This window comes from Bos indicus, chromosome 23, assembly GCF_029378745.1.
Source record: "Bos indicus isolate NIAB-ARS_2022 breed Sahiwal x Tharparkar chromosome 23, NIAB-ARS_B.indTharparkar_mat_pri_1.0, whole genome shotgun sequence".
Classification (NCBI taxonomy): domain Eukaryota; kingdom Metazoa; phylum Chordata; class Mammalia; order Artiodactyla; family Bovidae; genus Bos; species Bos indicus.
In genome coordinates, this window is record NC_091782.1 from 11,969,906 (window position 1) to 11,982,455 (window position 12,550).

At 42.7% G+C, this 12,550-nt stretch overlaps 1 pseudogene; it reads left to right on the forward strand.

The window, feature by feature from the left end:
- The first annotated feature begins 462 nt into the window (after positions 1-462).
- Positions 463-897, forward strand: LOC109576870 (large ribosomal subunit protein eL27-like; annotated as a pseudogene).
- The last annotated feature ends 11,653 nt before the right edge of the window (positions 898-12,550 follow it).

Here is a 12,550-nt window from a genome sequence, read left to right on the forward strand (position 1 = left end):
TAAAATGCAGTTTCTGATTCAGAAAGCCTGGGGCAGAGCTAAGATTCTGAATTTCAAACAAGTTCCCAGGTGGTTCTAATGCCACTGGCCCACATACCTTGGAGTAATAAGGAATTTAAACATATATCTGAATGAAAAAGAAGGAGAAAATTCCCACAATCCAGCAGCTCTTGGTCCTCATCAGGGCAAAGACAGAGGCAAGGGAGGCATCTAGGGATGTCTCTGCAGCACTGAAGGCCCCTGCACTCGCATGCTCTTGATCCTTCGAGCGTGTTTCCTTACACTGTGAGTCCTAACACCTCACTTGCCCACCCTACTTTCAATCCCAGCCCCAGTCACTGCCAAGCAACATTTTGGTAGGTATTCCTTCAGACTACTTCCTTCCTTCCCTCCTTCCCTTTTCTTTTCTTTCCTTCTAATATTTTGTGCTTTCTGCTGTAGCCCTGAGAGATTGCTGCCAAAATGGGCAAGTTCATGATACCCAGAATGTGATGCTGGTCTTGGCTGGTCACTACTCCGAACGCAAAACAGTCATCATGAAGAACATTGATGATGGCACCTCAGGCCGAATCTACAACCATGTTCTGGTGGCTGGAATTGATTGCTATTCCTGCAAAGTGACAAGTGCCATAGGCAAGAAGAAAACTGCCAAGAAGTCAAAGATCAAGTCTTCTGAGAAAGTTTATCATTCCAATCAACTCAGGCCCACAAACTACTCTGTGGATAACCCCTTGGACAAAGCTGTGGTCAATGAGGACATCTTCAGAGAACCTGTTGTCAAACGCAAGGCCAAACGAGAGGCCAAGTTCAAGTCTGAGGAGAGATACAAGACTGGCAAGAACAGATGGTTCTCCCAAAAGCTGCAGTTTTAGGTCTGTCTTGTTTCGGTCCCTAAAAATAACCGCCTCCCCCCCAATTATGTTTTATTTATTTTAATGAACTTTTAAGCAACTAGATGTCCTCAACTGGCTGAAAGTTATCATTGCAGATAATAATGTTTATTGTTACGTTGAGTAGTGTATTGAAGTGAAGAGAAGTGAAGTCGCTCCGTCATGTCCGACTCTTTGTGACCCCATGGACTGTAGCCCACCAGGCTCCTCTGTCCATGGGATTCTCCAGGAAAGAATACTGGAGTGGGTTGCCATTTCCTTCTCCAGGGGATCTTCCTGACCCAGGGATCGAACCCAGGTCTCCTGCATTGCAGGCAGACGCTTTAACCTCTGAGCCACCAGGGAACCGTAGTAGTGTATTGGGAATCACAAATTTCATTAGAATAAATTAACTGCCAAGTGGTTAGCAATTTTCCTTTTTCTTTATATCAGTTTCAGGTGTACAGATTACTTTCTAATACACTCATAAACACAAATGGGATAATACTGTATATGATTATACTATATGTAATTATACCTGCAATATTTTACATACAGTATTATACTCTTTTTAAAAATATTTATTTCTTTATTTGGCCTCTCTGAATCTTAGTTGCAGCATGTAGGGTCTTCCATCTTCGTTGTGGCCTGTGGGATCTTTGGGTCTAAATCCCCTGACCAAAGGTTGAACTCAAGCCCCCTACATTGGGAGCCTTAGCCACCGGACCACCAGGGAAGTCTCCAGTATTGTACTTTCATTATAGTATTTGTCCATTTATATCTAATTTATGATAGTTTAAAACCCTCAGATTAAATCCTCAAATTTAAAAGCTTAATATCAAATTCATTTAATGATCCTATTCCTCAAATATGTACATAGTTACTTTCTCTGAGTTGGAAGGATTATGAGTGGTTATTATTTCTTTCTTTCTTTTTTTTTTTTATTTCTTTCTTATATTTTCCTATACTTTCCAAATTTTTCACATTGGACTCATGTAACTTTTAATTTCGTTTTTATTTTTATCGAAATAGTATGGGCTTGAAAAACACAAAATTATCTACAATATTATAAGGATAAATAGCAGTTTCTTGCCCCACCCACTGCCACTGGAGTTAATCAGCAAGCAGCTGCTTTCAATGCTTTTAGTTGTTTCTTCTGTTATTTATCACCTTGTTTCTAAATAACATTGCTTTTTCTTAAATTTCCAATTTTAGATTTTTTTTTTAATTTTAGATATTTTTTAACTTCTTCAGTGAAGATGATTTTACTTATTTGCACCACAACTTCCATGTAACTTCTTCCACCACCATGATTTTCCTTAAATCAATATTTTATTTTCCAAAGAAGACATACAGATAGCTAACAGCATGTGAAAAGATGCCCAACTTTGCTAATTATTAAAGAAATGTAAATCAAAACTACAATACGGTATCACCTCACACCACTCAGGATGGCCATCTTCTAAAAGTCTACGAATAATAGATGCTGGAGAGGGTATGGAGAAAAGGGGACTCTCCTACACTGTTGATGGGAATGTAAATCGGTGCAGCCACCATGGAGAACAGCATGGAGGTCCCTTAAAAAACTAAAACTAGAGTTACCACATGATCCAGCAGTCACACTCCCTGGTACATATCTGGAAAAAAACAGAAACTCTAGTTCAAAAACATATGCATATCTTTTTGCTATGAAAACCCCAATTTCATAGCAGCACTATTTACAATAGCCAAGACATGGAAGCAACCTGAGTGTCCACTGACAGAGGAATGGATAAAGAAGATGTGGTACATACATATCGCGGAATATTACTCAGCCATGAAAAGAAATAATGCCATTTTCAACATCGTGGATAGACCTAGAGATTACCATACTAAGTGAAGTAAATCAGAGCAAGATAAATATCATGTGATATTGCTTATATGTGGAGTTTAACAAAATGATATAAGTGAACTTATTTACAAAACAGAAGCAGACTCACAGACATAGAAAACCAATTTATGGTTACCACAGAGGAAAGGAGAGGAATCAATTAGGAGCTTGAGATTACCAGATGCATACTACTATAGAAAAAATAGATAAAACAAGGAGCTAGTGTATAACACAGCCAAGTATATTCAATATCTTGTAATAATCTATAATGGAAAATAATCTGGAAAAGAATTTATGTGTATTTCTTACATATATGTAAAGCTGAATCACTGCTGTACACTTGAAACTAACACAACATTGTTAATCAACTGTACTTCAATTATAAAAGATTTTTAATTCAGTGTTTATAACTGAACCAAATGAGGCATTATAATTACCCTGTCTTTTTTTTTAACATTTATTTATTTATTTGGCTCCACTGGGTCTTAGTTGAGGCACTCAGGATCTTAGATCTTTGTTGCAGCATGCAGGAGTCTTAGTTGTGATATGCAGTATCTTTTAATTACAGCGTGCAAACTCTTAGTTTCGGCATGTGGGATCTAGTTCCCTGGACAGGGATCGAACCCAGGCCCCTGGCATTGAGAGTGCTGAGTCTTAACCACTGGACCACCAGGGAAGTCCTATTACCCTATCTTTTTAAGCCATGTTTTTGTTTTCCTGGAAGTTAACAATTGCTTCAGGCTTTTCCCTTGCATAGGTCTAAGATATCTGTCACTGATTTATCAGCAAGTTCTCTGTCAAACTGGATAGCTTTTATCAGATTATGATCAAACAGCTCTTTTTTTTTCCTGTAGGATCATCCTTCCTAGAGTTCTCTGTGTTAACCAGTGTTCTCCAGAGAAACGGGCAATAGAGAGAGAAACAGATTTGTTTTAAACATCAGAGTTGGGGCTGCTGCTGCTAAGTTGCTTCAGTCGTGTTCAACTCTGTGCGACCCCATAGACGGCAGCCCAACAGGTTCCCTGATCCCTGGGATTCTCCAGGCAAGAACACTGGAGTGGGTTGCCAGTTCCTTCTCCAATGCATGAAAGTGAAAAGTGAAAGTGAAGTCGTTCAGTCATGCCCGACTCTTCGAGACCCCATGGACTGCAGCATACCAGGCTCCTCCGTCCATGAGATTCTCCAGGCAAGAGTACTGGAGTTGGGTGCCGTTGCCTTCTCCGAGTTGGGGAGAGCCAGCAAATTCTAAATCTGTAGGACAGGCTGGAAACTCAGGCAAGGGTTTGCAGTCTTAAGTCTGAAATCCATAGGGTAGGCAAGTAAGCTGGAAACTCAGGCAGGATTTCTATCATCTTGAGGCAAAATTCCTTCTCCCTTGGCAGACCTCAGCCTTTGCTCTAAGGCTTTCAACTGAATGGATGAGGCCCACCCACATTATGAAGGGCAGTCTGCTCAATTTAACAGTCAAGTGATTATATGTGTTAATGATTCTAAAATATACCTTCACAGCAATATCTGGAATGTTTGACCAAACAAGGGACCATAAACTAAGCAAGCTGACCCATAAAATTAACCACCACACCCTCCATTATCCTAAGTAATCTTTTTCCCATTATGTTTACTTTTTTTCTTTTTTGGTATTTCCCTCCCAGTTAATTTCATGGCCTTCTCTTTAAAATTCAACCACATCTTTCAGTAAATCTGTCCCAGGTGAATTAAGACAACCCACCAAAGAGACTTTCCTGGTGGTCCAGTGGTTAAGGATCCACCTTGCTGAGCTTCCCTCGTGGCTCAGTGGTAAAGAATCCTCCTGCCAGTGCAGGAGACACAAGTTCGATCCCTGATCCAGGAAGATCCCACATGCTGCGGGACAGCTAAGCCTGTGTGCCACAACTACTGAGACTGTGCTCTAGAGCCTAAGAGCCACAACTACTGAGCCCACATATTGCAACTTCTGAAGCCCGAGCACCTAGAGCCTGTGCTCTGCATCAGGAGAAGCTGCTGCAATGAGGAGCCCACGTACCGCAAGTAGAGTAGACCCTGCTCACTGCAACTAGCCAGCAATGAAGACCCAGCACAGCAGAAAATAATTAATAAAATTATATGCATATTAAAAAAAAAAGAATCCTCCTTGCAATGCAGGGGATATGGGTTTGATTCTTGGTCAGGGAACTAAGAGTCTACGAGCAACGAACCCCATGCATCCAATTACTGAGCCACATGATACAACAAAGATCTCACGTGCTGCAACTGAGACCCAACGCAGCCAAATAAATAAATGACAACCCATCAAACAACTGGTGCTAAGATAGAGTGGGAGAGTCAGAGGGTATCTCTTCCACCCTCATCCAACTGCCTTCTCATTTCCATGTCTTTCCCACTGTCCCAGGAGAGCACAGGGGGACAGCATATACTATGTGATAACTGCCAGTAATAAAGGCTGGTCAGAAAAGAATTTACTTGCAGCTGCAGTTCTTCAGGGAAGCCTTAGTATAATCAGCTGGCCCTGCCACCTGGTCATTTTTATCTTAATGCTTAGGCTACAAACCTGAAAACTAAAAAAAAAAGAGCACTAAATGCAAAAGTAACTTTTCATATTGCTTCTCGGTTTCAGACTTCTAGATATGCCATCAATATGCTGTACAATGATAGCTTTGGTCATGATTTCGCCTGCCTAGAGTTTTTATTTTCTTTAAACTGAATGCTTAGTGATGGGGCCGAAATAATTGAAAGTCTTAAGAAAAACAGATTTTAAATTAATTTTTTCCAAATGACTGTGTGTGTGTGTGTGATTATGAGTCAGTGTTTCTTTGGGAATTGAGGGGAAAAAAAATCTCAAAAACAAATGCAGGATGTGAAGTGTGGCACAGTGCATACACTTTTCCTACCTGTCTGTTTGAGAGTGAAAACATTCGGAGGGAGAGAATTAAACCTTTTGCAGCAAGGAGAGAAAGAGAACTATAATTTCTGAACAAAATGGGTGACAGAAGCAAGTTCCCCAAAGAAAAAATAAATCTGAAAGTCAGAAGTGAATAGGAGAAGATGTCCACTGATCTCTTTGTACTTAGATGGGAACCTTCCTATAAAGTGAGTGAGTTTCTGAGGCTCCCATTGTTGAAAGATTTTCTTTCAGTTGGTGGGCTGGAGAGCTCAGTGAATCACGAGACTCTCAGGCTCCCTTAGGAATGTGCTCAGTCTTCCCATGTTTGCAGAAGCCCCAGAACTGTCCTAACTGCCAGATAATAGCTGATCTCATGTATTCCCTAAAAATAGAGGCATGTGAATCCCAGTCGTTCTAAATAGAAGTAATAGGACACACTAAAGTGTTCCATATACGTAAGTTTGGAAAATGCTGGGTTAAGTAAAATTATGTGAGTTTCTTTTTTCCACTTTTTCTTTTATTTATTTATTTGGGGGAGGGGGCACGCCACACAGCTTGTGGGATTTCAGGTGCCCAGCCAGGGATTGAACCTGTGCCACAGCAGTGAAAGCACCAGGTGCTACCCACTGGCGGGCATGTGTGCTAAGTCATTTCAGTCACGTCCAACTCTATGCAACCCTATGAACTGTAGCCCACCCAGCTCCTCTGTCCAATGGGATTCTCCAGGCAAGAGTACTGGAGTGGGTTGCCATGCCCTCCTCCAGGAGATCTTCCCAACCCAGGGATCGAACCTTCGTCTCTTATGTCTCCCGCACTGGCAAGTGGGTTCTTTACCACTAGAGCCACCTGGGAAGTCCCCCTACCCACTGGACCGCCAGGGAATTCCCTATATGAGTTTCTTTATTGCAGGACTTCTTAGGTCCTTAAATATCATTGTGACTCTCCATCAGAAATGTTTATTGAATAGTGAAGAACACAGATCTAACTACTGATCATGTGGGGGCGGGGGCGGGCCGGTGTAGGAGAAAAGGGCCAAGAGGATCATTTGCTCATTCTTGCAGCATCAAGTCAAAGGAACAAAGTTCTCATAAATTCCCCCTTTGTTCTAAATTGCTAACAGCTATTTCAGACTTCAGTCTTATCAGAGCTAGAGATCATTTCATCTAATCCTTCCCGGTTACAGATGTGAAAACTGGCCTAAGGAGAGTTGCCTGAAGTCATAGGTGAATTAAACTGCAAAGTTCAGTTAGACCCATCTTTGCTGACTTCCTGTTTATTGATCTTTGTCCTGCCCTGCGGTGGGTCTCCATGAGAGTGAATCCAGACTAGTAAGGAGCTGCTACTGCACGGTTTTGACAAATCTGGCTATTATCAAAAACGAGATCTAAGCCAAGCTGATGGCCCATGTTATTTCAAACAAATCTCAATATGGCAAAATAAGTCCTACTGCCACGGGCATTTGAAGCAGCAGGATTTGACATGTGATTTCAACACCAGATTCTTCATTTATCTCTGAGCCCATTGCCTCAGGATGTCTTCTTTGAAAACTGAATTGTAAGTCAGATAGATATCATGGTCCATCTGTCTTTGAAAGTGTTAGTTGCTCAGTCTAATCCAACTTTTTGCGACGCCATGGACTGTAGGCTCCTCTGTCCATGGAATTCTCCAGGCAAGAATACTGGAGTGAGTTGCCATTTCCTCCTCCAGGGGGTCTTCCTGACCCAGGGATCCAACCTGGGTCTTTGGCATTGCAGGCAGATTCTTTACCATATGAACCACCAGGAAAGCCCCCATCTCTCTTTACAAAGCTTTTATTTTGTTAATTAAAAAAAATTTTTTTATTAGTTTTGGCCATGTTTCTTTTTTTAATTAAAAAAATTTTTTTATTAGTTTTGGCCATGTTTATTTTTTTAATTAAAAAAATTTTTTTTATTAGTTTGGCCATTATTTCCCTGACCAGGGATGGAACCCATGACACCTGCAGAGGAACTGTGGAGCCCTAACCACTAGACCACATGGGATGTCCTTATACAGCTTTTAAAAAGGTTTGTGTTGTTCAAAAAATAGCTCAAGGATTATAAAAGGTTCAAAGTGAAAAATCTCATTCCTACCTGTCTGCTACCCTTCCATTCCTCACCTTCCCTCTCCACATAGTTAGCTGCTGCTATTAGTGTTCTCTGTATCCTTTTTGAGTTCAGAAATGGACAGAGAGATGTTTTTTTTTTCTCCCATATTTATAAAGCCACAAAATGGCATTTTGTCTTTGTTAGGCAAGACTCTTCCCCTTCAGCCTCTTCAGAAAAAAAAGGATTGTACCAATTCTCTCCAGGGGCCCTTCTCTCTGACATTCTCAGAGGCTGGGAATGCTTTAAGCCCCCTGCTGCTTGACGCTGTTTGGCCTTTTGGAAAATCACACTTGCATGGCTGGTTTTGTTGGTGACCTCAAATTTAGGGCATTCAGGGTGTGTCTTGCAGACTCTGGTATTTAAGAAAATCCAATACACAAATGTCAACATTTCCAAAGCAAATTAGGGAGTGGCTGGTTGTATTAAAAACGAAACTTGCCAAATGATTCACCAAAGGCATCTTTTACATGTTTACATGTATTTGCTTATTAAATAAATAGTACTTCGTACAACATTCAGGAAAATATACAATGGAAACTTTCTGCCTTGATCCCAGGTCACCAAGCTCCCTCCCCACAGGCCACCTTTGTCACCAGTTCCTTGTTTTTTCCATATTCTTTATTACGCAAAACACATCCGTATAGATCCTTTTCTGATACGAGCACGCCAAGCACACTGCTTTGTACCTTTGTATTTTTCACTGAAAAAGATATCTAAAAATCCTTCCACATATGGACAAGTGGAACTGCCTCATTGTATAGTTTTTCAATGGTAGATATACCAAAATAAATTAATCTAAAATGGGTCATTTGGGAATTCCCTGGAGGTTCAGTGGTTAGGCCTGGGCACTTTCATTTCGGGGCCCAGGTTCAATTCCTGGTGGAGGAACTAAGATCCCACAAACTGCACAGCATGATCAAGAAAAAAAAGAAAAGAATAATGAAAGGGGTCTTTCTTGTTTAACAGTGAATTCCATTCCTCCATGGATAATCTGATTTAATCCCTAACATCCTGTTTTCAGTTGCACTCTTGTTACAGAAAGGAGATTCTCTCAGGGTGCTTCCCTTTCTGCACATCAGAACAGGCATCACTGCCTATGGAGGTCCGTGAGTTCCTGCTCAGTTGAGTCCAACTCTCTGTGACCCCCATGGATTGTAGCCTGCCATGTTCCTCAATCCATGGAATTTTCCAAGCAGGAATGTTGAAGTTGGTCACCATTTCCTACTCCAGGGCATCTTCCAACCCCAGGGGTTGTACCTGCGTCTCTTGAGTCTCCTGTATTAGCAGCAGGCGGATGCTTGACCACTGCACCACCTATGGAAGCCCCGCCTGTAGGTGAACTTGTTCCAATCAGAAACTCACAGTTTTCACCTCCTAAATCTTTTTTTAATTGACAAAACTTCTCACATATTTATTACTGAGTCAATCAACTAAGAGAAAAATCATTTTCTCAAGAAAACACATCTAGCTTTCCCGACACTGATGATATGGTAGAAAACAAGTAACCTGATACAGAATAAACATGTGTCCATCTCCTTGTGCGATTCCTTACAGACCCAGCTTGCTCTCCTCTGGGAGTTCTAACTCAGTTTTTAGCCAAATCCACTGCCGACTGGGATGACTCTGCTTTTGTTTTTTGGCCAGGAATTGCTCATCCTGAGTGTCTTGTGAGACAGGTGATGAACAGAGTCCTCACCTCCTAAATCTTAAGATTGAATCTCACACTGCTTCAAGACCCTCAGATCTTAATCTTTTTTTCCCCCTTTGGCTGTGCCATGTCACATATGGGATCCTAGTTCCCAGACCAGGGATTGAAACTGTGCCCCCTGCAGTGGAAGGATGAAGCCTGGACTGCCCAGGAACTCCTCTCAAAGCTTAATCTTCATACTTTTTGGAATAAGCTGCTTTCTCGCTCGCTGCCTCTCCACCTGTTCCTCATTACTGAAGCTGAACAAACTAGTATAGCACTTTTTTTAAGCACTGAGCTTTTGACATCTGCCTCCTTCTCTGAGACTCTGTAACCACTAGCAGTGCTTCTCTGGGTGGTCCCCAGCTCTGCCCTCGTAAGAATAAAACTCCTCTCCAGTCGTACTCAGTTAATATATGATTGGTTAGTTGAATGACGTAATCAGGCACTATGTACTCTATTAATAGTAGGTACTATGATTATTGGAGAAGGAAATGGCAACCCACTCCAGTACTCCTGCCTGGAAAATTCCATGGATGAAGGAACCTGGTAGGCTACAGTCCATGGGGTTGCAAAGAGTCAGACACAACTGAGTGACTTCATTTTTTTTTCTTTCTGTAGTTCCTTTTGGAGAAGGAAATGGCAACCCACTCCAGTATTCTTGCCTGGAGAATCCCATGGACAGAGGGGCCTGGGGGCTACAGTCTATGGGGTTGCAAAGAGTCAGACACGACTGAGCAATTAACACACATGTACACACACTATGATTATATCTTCTGTCTTTAGTGTCCCAGCCCAAAGAAAGAAGACATGATACCCACGAATATTTTATAATCCTAATCCTGGTTGACCTCTTATTTCACTTATTCACTTCCCTTAGTTCTGTGACATGACATTCTCCTGCTTCTCTTCCTACCTTCTCAGTTTCCTTTGCTGATTCTTCTTCCTCTACCACGTCTTTCCCCCAAGTGTCATGCTTTGTCCTCTTTGCTGTCCTTGAGGCATGTCCATGACTTCTGGGGCCCCAGAGACGAGCCCTGTGTTCTGATCAACCCCAAAGGGATGTTTACAGCCCCTATCTCTTCTCTGAGTTCTGGGCTCCTAAACCCAACAGCCTCCCTGCCATCTCTTCTTGAACTGACTGAGATGAAGCCTCTGCCACCTAGAGGAATCAGAGCTCAAAACAGAAATACAGGTACAGAGACAGAAGGCTTTGCTTGTGCGTCTGGAACTCGTACCGATTCTCCTGGCTGTTTCAGATCTGCTTTCTCCAATTCTTTGATTTCACTAACCCTTCCCACCCACTGACCAACCCCAGTTAGCCACTAGACACACTTGTCCAGCCTTTTCTCCACCTATTTAGGCCAGTCTTCTACATGGGCTTCGGCTTGTGTCACTTCCTACCTCCCATTTGCTAATGAAGGCCCGCCCCCGCTTCCATCCTCTCTCCGTTACCTGCTCTCTCGACTAGGGCTTCCTATCAATGTCTGTTAAAGTTCCCCAACCTGAAAGCCTCTCCTTTGACCTCCTATCTAGCTCCCACTACTGCCCTTTTAGCATTCTCTTCACAGCCTAGTTTTATGAAAATCTGTCTCTTTCTATCATCTTTATTTCTACACCTCCCACATCTCAGCCTCCCACAACTTTTCTTTCTTCCCTCAATCTGCTGAAACTACTCTTGACAAAGGCAACACAAAATCTCCTGTATTTAACCCAACAGTCCTCATGTTGCTTTGACCTCTCTGAAGCATTTGCCACTATTGACCAGTCCTTGATCTTCCTTTCTTTGCTGTTTTCCTCATGACACTCTTTCATAAGTAGTTCTGGGTGGCTCACCTGGTAATTGCCAGTCGAGGGACTTAATTGCCTTTCTACCTTCACAAACAGCTAACTCTAACTCGCCCTTCAGGTCTCAGCTCAGGGCGTCTTTCCCTGTCCCCCGAGACCAGTCCGCAGGGCTTCCTGTGCTTTGCCAGAGTAGCAATTATCACAGATTGCAATTAGATGCGTAGGGTCATTCTACACCAGTGGCTTTTCCCCTGAGTCATATCTAATTTCCAGGGACTCCTGTAGTGACAAGACACAGGGGAGAGTGACTTTCTGCTCCTGAATATCACCTGTGATGCTGGCTAGGCTGAAATATACTGAGGGTTCATGGTCCTTGTGAATCCTAGTTTTTAAAGGGATCTGAATGTTTCCCTTCATCCTCCTCATGTATTTACACTTTTCCCCCGCTATGTTTTTCCGGACTTTGTCCAAAGCGATCATTGGGAATGATTACAGCAGCAGGGTACCCTGATAGTGGCCACACAGCCTCTTTGTGTGAAATTTTGCCTAGCAACCACTGAAGACGCCAAAACAGTTATCAGGGAGTTCTTCTCATCGCATTTCTAAGTCCACCCCAGAAGGCCTGGTCTGGTAATGTGGGCACAGCACTGGGCCTTGTGTGGAATGCACTAGCTCCTGAGTTTCCCAGTCACCCTCTCCTCAGTCTGGGGACTTTGAGCTTATCCAGAGGTCAAGTCAACTCTGGCCAACCTTCCATGTTGCCTCTGCAGAGGAGTCCTTTCTGTTTCTCAAAGCCAGGAAAAGACTCCTCTTTCAGTGAGGTATACCCTTCCCTGAGTTGAGACAACAAACACTTAGTTTACCAAATGGGGGGAAAAGAAGATGCTGGGGACAAAAGCCACCAGTTAATACTGCAAAGCAGCCTCCTGACATAGGTCCTGTGGATGAGAGTCAAGGGAAACAGGGATTTGGAGGCAATAGATGAATCCAGAACTGCCTGATGCCTTTAGTAGTTAAATAGACGTGGTGGCTCAGGTGGGAAAGACTCTGCCCGCAGTGTGGGAGACTGAGGTTTGATCCCTGGGTCGGGAAGATCCCCTGGAGAAGAAAATGGCAACCCACTCCAGTCTTCTTGTCTGGGGAATTCCTTGGATAGAGGAGCCTGGTGGGCTTACTGTCCATGGGGTCACAGGGAGTCGGACATGACTGAGTGACTAACACTTTGAGACATGACAATAGGAAAGAAATCATTTTGCGAGCGAGTAGGAAAGGGGCTGTTTCATCTTCAGTGTTACACAGAGGAATTTTTGGGGGGAAGTGTGAAGAGTT